Source organism: Halichoerus grypus, chromosome 3, assembly GCF_964656455.1.
Source record: "Halichoerus grypus chromosome 3, mHalGry1.hap1.1, whole genome shotgun sequence".
Classification (NCBI taxonomy): domain Eukaryota; kingdom Metazoa; phylum Chordata; class Mammalia; order Carnivora; family Phocidae; genus Halichoerus; species Halichoerus grypus.
Window position 1 is genome coordinate 188,142,144 of NC_135714.1, and position 13,477 is coordinate 188,155,620.

Consider the following 13,477-nt stretch of genomic DNA (forward strand, 5'->3'; position numbering starts at 1 on the left):
GAGAATTTTGGTACTTGAACTTTAGTAATGCTCACTTGAAGACTAAGTAAAACCAAAGTTCAGTTGAAGGTTTGTTTTATAGTACTAATGATAATAAAGTTTACCATAAAGATATGGGTTAAAATGTCATTTCAACTACAATATGGAGAGAAGCCTAATTTTTCTTAGTTATAAAAAATGTAGCAAGCTAATAATTGCCAAGATGAAATGGTCAGTTTAGTTAATCTAAGAAAAACAAAAATTCCCTGAGGTGCAATTATGAAATTTATCTGTACGCATCAATTATACCCTGAACGAGCTGTTCCTTTTGTTTTAAACTCTAGAGGAATTTCGAATGTGTAACACTCGACTTGTTAGCTCCACTGGTTGAGTAACAGTTTCAGACTGGAAATCCAGGTTCATCGTTTCTTTTTTCGTTCTGATGTAATTGAAGCTTTTGTTTGCTATTTGTTCTGTGATCTCTATTTATTAACTCAGATTCCAGTAAAATACGGAAGTTGTGTTTTCTTTCTGTTGTTTGCTGTTTTCTGCACTCAAGTATTGCCAGGGTTTGACCTTCCCATTAAACATTTTCCTGCCATTCACTCAGAAATTTTAAGTTTATGAAGGAAAAGCTAATCCTGATGATTTACTGGCAAGAAAAACAGGTTGAAGTTGAGGGGGAAGCAGAATACATGTCCCCCAAATATGCCACTTTGACGTGTGGATTATTTTGAGCTGAAAGACAATCAAGGCTCAACAGACTCAATAAGAGCTGTTTACCTTCCCTTTAACAGCTTAAAAGAATTTAGATGGAGGGTCTGTACCAGGAGGGAGCTAATACCAAAGAGAACTTTTTGTCAGAAAGACGTATCTGGGGGCACCTCGGTAGCTCAGTTGGTTGAGCATCTGCCTTCAGCTCGGGTCATGATCCCAGGCTCCCTGCTCAGCCGGGTGTCTTCTTCTCCCAGCCTCTGTCCCTCCTCTCCGCCCCCCCCCCCACCCGCCGCCCCCAGCCTGTGCACGCATTCTCTCTCTCAAATAAATAAATAAAATCTTTTAAAAGAAAAGAAAAGAAAGACATATCTGCATGGCATGGCAAACATTTGTTTATCAAACGTTTGCCCTACTCATCTCCCTGTGACTTCTCGTCCTCCCCTTTGAAGCCCCAAATCATTACCTGCTTCTCCTTAGCTCATCATGGCATATAGGCTTCAACTGCCTGACTGCCTTTGGGGTCTCTGTCTTTGGGTCTCATACACACAAAATTTGTTGCTCTCCTGCTCATCTGTCTTCTGTTAATTTAATTATTAGACTAGTCAAAGAACATAAAGGGATTGGAGGGAAAAGTCTTCCTCCCTGACAAAGTGATTTACACACACGGGAGTGGAAATTATACATTCACAATTATAGAGAATTCAGGCTGCTGGTATTAAATGTCAAAAACAAAAGTATGGGATTATTTGGCTGATTTGATAATTACCTCGGTGGTAAATGGAAATATTTTGAAATACAAACCTATTTTTTCTTGCTTGTATCCCTTTTGCCTTCTCCCCAGTCAGGCATTTAATAAGCCCTGTGCTCGCTTCCTCAGAGAAGGGACAGCAACAGCCATAACGACGGCTGTCACATGTGGCACACTTATGTGCCAGACATGGTAAATATAGAAACTCATTCAGCCACAGCAGCCTTATGGGCAGATATTGTTACCATCTCCATTTTGCAAATGAGGAAACCAAGGCACAAAGGTTTAAGTAACTTGCCCAAGGTCACACAAGTAGCAAGAGGGGGAGCCAGGATTCAAAGACAGTCAGGCTGAGAATCTGTGCTCCCCACCATTAAAGATGGATAATGTGGTCTATTGAGGACTTGACCAGACTTCACTGCCTCAAGAAAAACCTGGAAAAAATCTAATCAGTCAATAAGGACAGAATCTAGGGTCAATGTTCCCTGAAAGTATGACAGATACAGAGCTTGCTAGGAGAAATATTATTCCTTTAGACCACAGGTGCATTGATGGAACATGGGGGAAGAATTGTCAACAAGAAAGGTCAAATTTGTGAACTTGCACAACTGTACTAAACCTATAAAATGAGGATGAGACCTGAGATCACTGGCTGAAAGAAGTTTGAGAAAACGCTGTAAGAAGAGCAGGTTGGATTCAGCGTTGGAGGAGATGGACCAGAAACGGAAGGGTTGGGATGCATACTTTAAGGCACAGTTTGTTTTTTTTTTTAACACAGCTCCACTGAACAGAATAGTGAGATTATTAAGGCTGACATCTTAAATTAGTTTGTCTAGAAGTTAGATTTTATGCACTTACCCTAAGCGTGATTAGTTTCCTTGGAACCAACTTACATTCAACAGTTTCTCAAGGGATATATAAAACAGAAAAACCAACACATTAATTTAGAAAAAGAGAATTGTTTAGTAAGATGATCTGTTTAGTAATTTGCACAGAAGATTCCTCATGGATGGGCAAAATCACCCTGGAGAGCAAGTCAAAAGCAGCTTGGGTGCACAAAGAACATGAATAAAGGCTATTGGGTAATCTTAGAGGCTTTTTTTTGTTTTTCAAAGTAATTAGATATACTTTTCTTCTCTGGCCTGAGAATATTTCCACTGGACAACAGGTACAGTTGCACCAAGATCAGGTCACCCTGGCTCCTGGACAGGATTAGATGAGCGCTGACAAGTTCTCTCCTTCTTCTTTTGGAAGACCTTATTCAGAGAACTCTCTCAATTCATACATCAGTTACAGCACAATTGTCATCCAAACCCTCTGAACCCTGGATTGTGTCTGCTGGATTGGACACCTGCCCATTATCTGATACCTGACCCAGTCCCAGTGGGAAGGTTTAATTCCAGCTCTCCCCATCTCCAGTCCACTCAAGTCTGGAGCAGCAAACATGTCTGTTCCCAGCCCCATTGTGAGCTAGACTCAGACAACTGATCTTACATCCTTTCATGTATACTACCAGCATATATTTCTGATGGTTATATTTTCCAACCTTATTCCCAACTCAGGGAGATGTACCCTTTATGGAACTTTCAAAACCCTGTGCTCTCAATACATTGATCATGTCTTAAACTCAAAACATGTCTTTTACTGAAATATTTAGAGTGGAGCATATCAAGCAAAGAGGTCATCAAGAACCGTCTTCATTCAGGCAACTAACACAGCCTCCTCTGGAGAAGGTAATAAAACTTCCTAAAATGTTGGTTTAGATATCATCTCAGACAGAGTGCTCAAAGAATACAAAACTTGTTCTCACATAGCATAGGTTTGAGAAATTTCTGTAGAAAAGCATGTTAAAATTAGTAAAACTAAACCAATGTTATAGTGAATCACCCTATTTCTATTGTCTATATAACTAGTGAAAACTTAAAATTAATGGATGCTGAGTAAATAGCTCCTGAATTAATTAATCCATGCCATGTCAGTATGAATGGTATAGTTGAAGGAGTGGAAACAATTTACTAAAAATTGAGAGAACTGCATTGCTATTCATGCTCTGTCATGGCTCTCTCAACCTCAATTTTTCTCATTTATAAAATAAAGCTATCAGATCAAATAGTCCCTAAAACCCACTCCCACTTTTAAATTCTTCTCTCTCTCTTTTTTAAGATTTTGTTTATTTATTTGAGAGTGAGAGAGCACATGTGCGAGCAAGCGGGGGCGGGGGGGGGGAAGCATAGGGAGAGGGACCAGCTGACTCACACTGAGCTCAGAGGTGGGCTTGATCCCACAACCCTGAGATCATGACCTGAGCAACAAAATCAAGAGTCGGAAGCTTAACTGCACCACCCAGACGCCCCTGAATTCCTCTCCTTTGCTCATTTGTTATTATCTACAAGGAACCTCCCTAGAAGATAATGAGGATTAAAATTCTATATCAAAGTTAGGGGATTTCATGGATAACTAGGCAATATTGATAAATACATGTAATAGATGAGTCAACTAGGTTGGAGTTGAGACTTGGATACAGAGTCCTGTAAGTTAGGGACCCCTTCACAGCTCCCCTGCTGCTCTAAGCAGTGACAAAGCTACTGTAATTATCAAGTTGGAAAACCTGTATTAGTATTTTTTTTATCTAGTAAAACTTTTTTAAAAATTGAGATATAATTGATACATAACATTATATAAGGGAAGACCCATATTATTATGTAAAAAACTGTTGCTCTGTTTCTGGCCAGCTCCTAAAGTTCTGGGACCATGGTGGTGTCTTGAAATACTGCTGTTGCCACCAGGTAGATTTTAAAATGGAGGTGGTGGTTGTGGGAAAAGGCTACTTTCTCCTCCTTCCCTAATCTACCCTAGACTTGGTCATAAGCCCCTTTCTGAAACCCCAACACAAGACTTTAATAGGCTGTGATGTCTGCAAAACTGTTCTGAAAGTTGGGGAGAATGGAAGGAAATTACGATTTATTACAATTTATTCCCACAAGAATCTGATTCAGAAAGTCACTTCATTTGGGGATATCAGGAATATTGGAAGGTAGGAGCCATAAGTTAAATGAAAATATGGATAGAAATCCTGTGCCCAACCACCTTTTTCAAACAGATTGCTGTCAGACACCCTTATATTTCTTAACAGGAGATAAGAATTCTTCCTGGGAGAAATGGAGTGGCCCCATAGAAAAAAACTAATGATACTAAAATAGAGTGGTTCCTTCTACAGATATGCCAGCTCACCAATTAATCATATATTAAAACTCAGCAGTCCACAAACTCCACCCATGAACATAAAGCTAGCTTTTGGTAAACTTTTTTGGTGCTTCACATAGAGACAACCAAGGATCACCAGACATTTGAAGAATTACCCCCATATGAAAAACAGATATTAAGAACAAGGGTAGCGGGAAGAAGGAACCAAGGAACAGAATACTGAGGGTCTATTATGTGCCAGGCAGTGTTCTAGATGCTGGAGAAACTGCAATGAACAAAACAGACAAGTCTCTACCCTCATAGAGCTTACATTCTAGGGGAGATGGGGAAGTAAACATTTAACAAAATAAATAGATTATACAATATGTTAGAAAGTGACGTCTATCATATTCTGTGAAGAAAAATAAGTCAGGGGAGAGGACTAAGGAGTGCGTGGGGCAAGGAGAAGCAAATTTAAATAGAGTGGGTCAAGAAAGCCTCCACTGAGGGGTGCCTGGGTGGCTCAGTTGTTAAGCGCCTGCCTTCGGCTCAGGTCATGATCCCAGGGTCCTGGGATCGAGCCCCGCATTGGGCTCTCTGCTTGGTGGGAAGCCTGCTTCTCCCTCTCCCACTCCCCCTGCACAGTATTCCTTCTCTCGTTGTGTCTCTCTCTGTCAAATAAATAAAATCTTTTAAAAAAAGAAAGGCTCCACTGAGAAGGCATTTGAACAAAGGCTTGAAAGTGAGGAATGGGGATACCTAGAACAGGAGAGGAAGGAAGCAGTCCAGGCAGAGACCAGCTAGTGCAAAGGGTATGAGGGGCACCGAGCAATAGGGGTATTATTGTTATAAGGGGAAGTGGGGTAAAGAACAGGTTTTGTTTTGTTGAGATGGGAGACACACCAAAGAAATTAAATTGTTGAAATTAAAAACCAAAACCAAAACCAAAAATTTAACTGAATGGATTTGAATATGTACTTAAGGAAATCTTCCAGAAAGTAGAATAAAAAGACAAGAATATGAAAAATAGGAGAGCACAGATAAGAATATTAGAGGTTTAATTTAGGGAGTCAAGCATGCACCTAATAGAACTTTCAAAAAGGACACAGGAAACAATGGAGAGAAAATTGTCAAAGAAACAATAGAAAAATAATTCCCAGAAATGAAAGAGATGAAGTTGAAAGAGCCTATTTAGTGTCCAGCACAATGAATTTTAAAAAATGACAAAAAAGCACCCACTCCTTGGGCACATCATGATGGAAATTTGAACAGTGATAGTGAAAAGTTACAAAAAGCTTCCAGAAGGAACGAAATCACATAGAAAGAACTGAGACTCATAGTAGCATCATGCTTTTCCACAGAGAGAATGCCTTAAGAATTTATATTTTCCGAATCAGGACCCCACACGGCCAAGCTAGCAATCAAGTGTGAAGATAGAATAAAGACAATTCAGACAAGCAAGAAGTAAAACAAACGAACAAAAAAACTACCTTTACATAGCCTTTCTGAGAAAGACTGACAATATCTAGAAAAATAAGGGCAAAGATCAAGAGCAAGACAAGGAAAGGAACCAAGAAAAAAGTGGGGGAGGCTTTGTAACATGTCAACTTGGCTAGGCTAAACTACATTTCCCAGAACTCCCTTTCCTTTGTTTCCCTAGGGGCAGCCACGCTTGAGATTCTCATGGTAGATCCGGAGGGCAGAAACGAAGGCGGCCGTCTTTGTGACTCTCCCGTGCTGTTGCCTACCTGTTGGCGCATCCTGTTGGCAAAAGATTTCGGTCAGGCCTACCAGTGCTCTGCCTTCCCCTGGGTCTTCCTTCGGTTCATGACAAAGGGTTTGGCTCCCACGGGACACCAACATCGCCAAGGTCAGAGGCAGTAAGAACTGGTATAGGTTTCAGTCCATCCTCTTGGGCTTCAGCTCCTGCTGCCCTTACAGCGGCCATCTGTCCTTCTCACTTACCTACCCTGCATACTTGAAGCTCCAGCATCTAGAGACTGCTTCACCAGCCCCCACAAATGCATAAGGTCATCCCTGATATATTCTAGAGGCTCTGCTTTTCTGATTGAACTCCAGCTGTTACAGGATCCCAGATAGGAAAACCAAATCCCTGAGAAGGAATTTTCCAAATGCAGTTGTTTCCTGGAGAACTCTGTCCCAGAATCCTGTGTTCTTTTGCTCAGATCTGGACTGCTCGCTCCCTAGGCCCGCTACTTGAAGCATATAAAAAGTAATATTGGCAGACATTTGACAGATCCCCAAAAATGTGTAGCTTCAGATTGCACAGTATCCTTCCTTGCATACTAGTTAAGATAAAAAATGAAATGCTTATTCACTACTCTTCTTTTCAGAGGTTTCTTGTCTATCTGATTTTTTTTTCCTCTGGTATCTAACCAAGTTTAGCATTATTTTTTTTTAAATTTTTCTTTCTTTCTTTCTTTCTTTATTTTTTAAGGATGATATTTTTTTAAATTTTATTTTCTTATGTTAGTCACCGTACAATACATCATTAGTTTTTGATGTAGTGATCCATGATTCATTGTTTTCATATAACACCCAGTGCTCCATGCAGTACGTGCCCTCCTTAATACCCATCACCGGGCTAACCCATCCCCCCACCCCCCTCCCCTCTCTAACCAAGTTTAAATTGGTTCCCTAACACAGAAAAGTGCAAAAGATGTTTTCTTATTCATTTTTTTTTTCCCCCTGCAAAGAATAAAAAGAGCTCTGGCTAGGGAATGTTTGTTTTTCTTTCAATGTGTATGCAAGAACTTCAGAATTGCATATATTATATGCCTTGGAAAAAAATAACATCTTTCTTATTAAAGAAGAATCTCCCTGTAAGATCACATGTCATTAAAGAATTGCAACCAAATAAATGTTAAATTCTAACAGAAAACAGATTTTTTACACTTAACACATGAAGAAGAAATTCAACTATATGTGAAAAATATGTAGGAGAAAAAAAGAAAACAGAAGTTCATGTTAAGTAAAGTCACATTTTAAAATATGCCTTTACACATAGGAGAGATGGGCAGTAACACAAGATGTCTTTTTTCATTCTGCTTCACAGTATGACTTCTCTGCTTTCTTTGATAAATTTGGTGTAAATCTCTTTCACTCATCCACATAAATCCAATCTCAATGTGTGCTTTTTTTAATCCCCCAGGTTTTAGATTCTTTAAATATTATCTCCTCTTAAAACATTCTCCAACTAATTGGAAAACACATGATGATTCATACTTTTATGACCACATCTAAAAGTGGAATTCCCAGGGTTGTTAACTATTCTGACAAAATTTCTGGACACTGGCAGAGAATTTAAAAATATACATTTGACAAAAATGCATTGCATATTTGAATTTAAAATTTGTTCTTATTTTTTATTCACCTTTTATTATTTTTTCTTAGAAAAAATAAGACCACCTAAATATAATGCCCTGAGATATAGCTCCTTGCTTTCACTTCAAAATAACTGTACATCTGCTGAGGAAAAAGAAAAGTTCATTGTGCCCAATTACACACACATTCTGATTTCGTTTTTTGGTTAGCCCACACATGGCTCATTATGATGAACTTATGTTTCTGCATGTACATTTGAGACCGGAAGCTGGCATATTAAACTTTTAAAATTTTACATTTAAGAAGTTTACATTTTATACTTGGATTACTTTACCAATCACTAGGACTACATCAAAAACAAAGGACAGGGATCTGATTCACATGTGCATGACACAAGAGTATATACACTAAAGTGATCTTCTAAGATTGAAGTGCTTTTTTCCTGCTTCCCTCTTAGAGATATTGAGGGAAAATTCTAGAACTTTTAGAGTAGGCCCCTTGTCCCTACCTCCAGCAATGAAAGGTTATGAAATATTAAGGGCCAATTTCAGAGTAATTCACTTACACTGGTTTTTGTTTTGTTTTTGCTTGCAAGCTAAAGAAATAAACTTTATCCAGCCATTTTGAGCAAAAAAAAAAAAAAAAAAAAAATTGGATTTATTGGAGGGATGCTGAGGTAAGTAACAGAATCCGTAACAGGCTGCTGCAAACAAGCCAAGGGAAGGCAGAATAAGAACAGCTCTAAAAACCTCAGCAAGAGGAATTCTTCAATTTACTCCATAGCAGGCAGCCCTTAAAATGTTTTAGTTTCAATGGAAATTTAGCCCCTGTGTCTTTCCATACAAATTCCACATCCCTGGGAGAAAGAATCCGATTAGCCCAGTCACCTATATTTCAGAGTACACGTAGACATATAGCACCCACACATCCAGGCTACACCTCTACTCTCTTGCCCACAGACGATGGATCTGGGGGTAGAGATTCTTGCCAAACATGACTGTTGCAGTAACTTTCACAAGTAAGGAAAGCTCCCAGTATGCACCATTCTTCTATTACCCAATCTGGGAATTTAAAGAATAAAGAAAGGAGAATCCATCCAGTTTAGTAGAAGATTGTCTTGTTCAATGAAGATGCCTGACAAGCCTAGTATCTCATGTCCCTTGACTATTTTCACCAATGAATTAACCACATTATATGTGCCCTTTTGTTATTATTGAGAGTATATATACGTATGTATGCACGTATGTAAATGTGTATGTATATATATGTATGTATATGTATATTCCAGGACTCTATTTGCCTATTCCAATAATTTCTATGTACCTTCTCGGAATGACATAGGCCTCCCCTGGGGACCTGTCCATGCCCAGCCCTGTCCACCTGGACCACATGTTCTCCTATATGTTTACTTGTCTTACTTACATTGTGCATCACTATATTGTGTACTGGAGTTTCTCTCTGTGCTGGGAGAGATCAGGGACCTGTTTTCTTATTTCTATACCCACAGCACCCAGCATATACATACCATACAATAGCAGCTCAGGAACATTTATTATTCATGGAACAATAAAATTCCATATCTGTAGTGGCATATACTATAAATATTCAAACTTGATAATCTGATCAAACTTGGTAACTTTACATACAGTGCTTACTATGGGGCCTAATACACAGAAGACGTGCAATAAATTTTAGTTTCCGTCTGTCTTGAAACAAGATCGGGAGTGTGATTTTATTGATAGAGAGTGAGGCAGTGATAGATACACACAGATAATTAATAGTTTTATAAAGATATTGCTAATTTAGATGGGGAGGAGGAAAGTGATTTTTAATAATCTATAATTATTTGTGAGATAGAGAAGCAGTGAGTATAGATGGAAACAATACCCTGCTCCTAAAATCATTTTCTAACATTGCCAAATTCATTCACACTTTTAGCAGAACAAGAATTTCACATTCCAATAAAGGTAACAGAAACCTCTGCTTTAATCTATCATGAAAGAACTTGTAGCAGCACAACACTGCGAACAAGAAAATCTTGAGAAGTTAGATAAAATTTAAAAAAATAATTGGATTGATTAGAGGGATACTGAACTGCCATCTGAATGAAAGCATCCTAAGGCACCCAGGACTTGAGGGGTCAGATTGTGTAGAGACGAAAGCTACCCTTTCTCATAACACAATAAATGTAAATTACTCTTCCTGCTCTTTTTTTTTTTTTAATAAACTATGCCTCAAAGCAAAAAATATGGAGAAGTGGACAAATCATTAGCATACAGTTTCATGAATTTTCTCAAACTAACTTTTTCTGTAGTGTGGACATGCTGGTGATTGATTTTTTTTAGTTTTTGTCTATCTGAAAATATTTGTGCCTGAGATTCTGAAAGGGGTTTTGTTGCGGGTAGCATCTTGGTTACTCCACTGTCCTCTCGCTTACGTTGTTTCAAACAAGAAATCCGCTGTCATCCTTGTTCCTTTGTACATCTTTTTCTTTCTGTTTTTAAAGGAACTTAAGTCTGTCCATTCAGGTTATGTTCTCCAGGAAGCTGACTCTGAGATAGAGTTTTGTGCACAGGATGTTTATGAGGGAGTGGTCTGTGATCACTCCCAGTGGGAGGGAGAGGAAGGAGAAAGGACTGGAGATAGGGAGAACCTATGTGGAGTTAAAATGGTCAGTCAGAACTAAAATGGTCCATCAGAGGTATCCTGCTTTGGGCCAAAAGGGCTGGGCCTTACCCCAAGATCATTATGTGTGCGCTGCCCAAGGAAAGGGAGAGACCTTGGCAGGCGGTGGCTGACCCCAGCTGAGAGGATCCCGAAAGGGCCTGACTGCTGACCACACACACCAAGTAACAGGGCAACAAATTCTCCCATGAAGGGCAGAGCTGGAGGTGGTATTTCACCATTTCCCCATTGGCTTTGGGGAGGAAAGCAGAGTCCAGATACCCTAAGGAGTGCCTATTGCTGAACCTTTTTGGTGACACAGTGAGAAAGACTATTGGTTGCCTTTTTAAAAAGTTGTGATAAAATATACACAGCATAAAATTTACCGTTCTAACCATTTTTTTTCCATTTTAACCATTTTTAAGTGTATAGGTCAGTGGCATTAGTGCATTTAAATTGCTGCGCCACCATCACCACCATCCATTTCTAGAATTTTTTCATCTTCCCAAACTGAAAGTCTGTCCGCATTAAATATTAACTCCCCTTCTCCTCGCCCACAAATGCTGGCAACCACATCTGACTCTCTGTCTTTATGAATTTGACTACACTAGCTACCGCACACAAGAAGAATTATTTAGTAGATGTCCTCTTGTGCTTAATTTTACTTTGCACAATTTCTTCCAGGTTTGTTGATGTTGTTGCACGTGTCAGAATTTCCTTCCTTTTAAGGATGAATAATATCCCATTATATGTAGAGACTGCATTTGGTCTATTCATCTATCTATGGACGTTTGAGTTGTTTCCACCTTTTAGCTATTGTTAATAATGCCTATGAACATTGGTGTACGAATATGTCAGTTGCTCTTTAACTCCTTTTAGTGACTACTAAAAAATAAAAGAGAACAAGAGGCCAAAATATGAGCTATGAACTTCGATCGGTGAGATCCGGAGTCAAATTTTGAGTATCTGATCATACAGGCTAAGTGAGAATTAAAAACTGTTTTGCAAAGCAGGTAATTGTCTTAAAAAGATTTGTTCAGCTTTTAAAAGAATTAAAGTCCACAAGAAAATATCTGAACAATCTCATGTTCCCTGCACCCCAGCCAGACTGGATATATGCCATTTCCCAAACACAAGTTGTACTTTCTGCTTCTGTGCCTTTGCCCATGGTGCTCATCCAGCCTGCAGAAAGCTTTTTGCAGAAGGTCTGTGGTAGTCAACTTTGACCTGTAGGTCCAAACACAGCAAAATGTCAATAATTATTCTCCTGTTCTAAGGTAATTTTATTTAGCATCATTTTATTCCACTACTAAAGCCTATTTCATTTTTTCCCATATTTCTCAGTTTGTCCTTTAAATATTATATTATACATATTACAGCCAAGGATTCTTGTGCATTCTAGATTATAAGGTTCTTTTTTTTTTTTTTTTAAAGATTTTATTTATTTATTTGAGAGAGAGAGAGAGCGAGAGAGAGCACATGAGAGGGGGGAGGGTCAGAGGGAGAAGCAGACTCCCTGCTGAGCAGGGAGCCCGATGCGGGACTCGATCCGGGGACTCCAGGATCATGACCTGAGCCGAAGGCAGTCGCTTAACCAACTGAGCCACCCAGGCGCCCTAGATTATAAGGTTCTTATGGTTATTCACTTATCAATGGCCAGTCCTATATCATCTGCAGTCAGTAAGCAGCCCCAGCCAATAGCCCTGTCTGGTTACCTGATGAGATTTGCAGTTGACATTTATTGTTCTTTTGTCTCCTGGCTTCTAGTCCTCCTTTCCAATAGCAGCTCTATTTCTAGCTGAGCCTTTTCCATAACTTTTGGGGAGAATAATTCAGCACTTCCATAGCAGGAGCCAAAATGGCTAGATCTTTTTTCAGCCCATCGGGGACACTGGTGGGCAGTGGGAAAAGGAAGGTCAGTGCTTTCTCCAGAGAATTTACATCTTTAAGGAGAGACCGAAGGAAGGCCATCCATCCCAGCAAGAGCAGAGCCAGCAGCATATTGGCCAGACACTTCAGGATATGACATGATAGCTCTGTTCCTTGCTTTCTGTTACTTGGCTTTCCACAGCTCCCTTAATTCCTGTTCATTCTGAAGCCCAATGTCCCAGATGTCTTTTGATTCTGTGAGTCCCACATTCTCCAGTAAATTCCAACAAATTCACTTTTGCCTAAATTAGCCAGCCAGAAACCAATAAAGAGCTCTGATACATTACTACCTCCTTGTTCCTATTCCTATCTCAACTCCCTGTCCTGCCCTGGCTGATACCTATTTTCATTAAATGTGGATATATATATAGATTTCGATATAGACATATATGTAGATGAAAATGTAGATGTCACTTTAGACATAGATGAAGGAGTAGACCTAGATATAGTGTATCTACCTATCCCCCAAAATGAAGGGTCAGATTCAGAAACAATGGAAGTGAAGGAGAGTGACACATGTTGACAGTTAGTTCCTACAGTTTCCACAGATCTCTCCTGAGAAGGTCCTTATGCTAGACTACTCATCCGATGATATAGCACAACTGGTATAGACAAAAACAGAGAAGCAAAATGCTACAACTTGAATTTGGGCAATGATAAATTAGGATTTGACTGAAAAAGCCCAAGACCTGGAATCAGAAAGCCTGAGATAATGTTCTAACTCACAATCGATTGAAACTGGGGTTCCTCAGAAACAGAGGATGACACAAAGATTTGGATGCAAGTAGTTTATTTGAGTGGTGATTCCAGGAAGCATAAGTGAAGGAGTAGTGAAGTGACTTGGAACAGGAAGAAAGGCCAATAAAGGGTGCCTCGTGAGTGGGCTATAGCCTCAGACAACTGGGCTTCTGA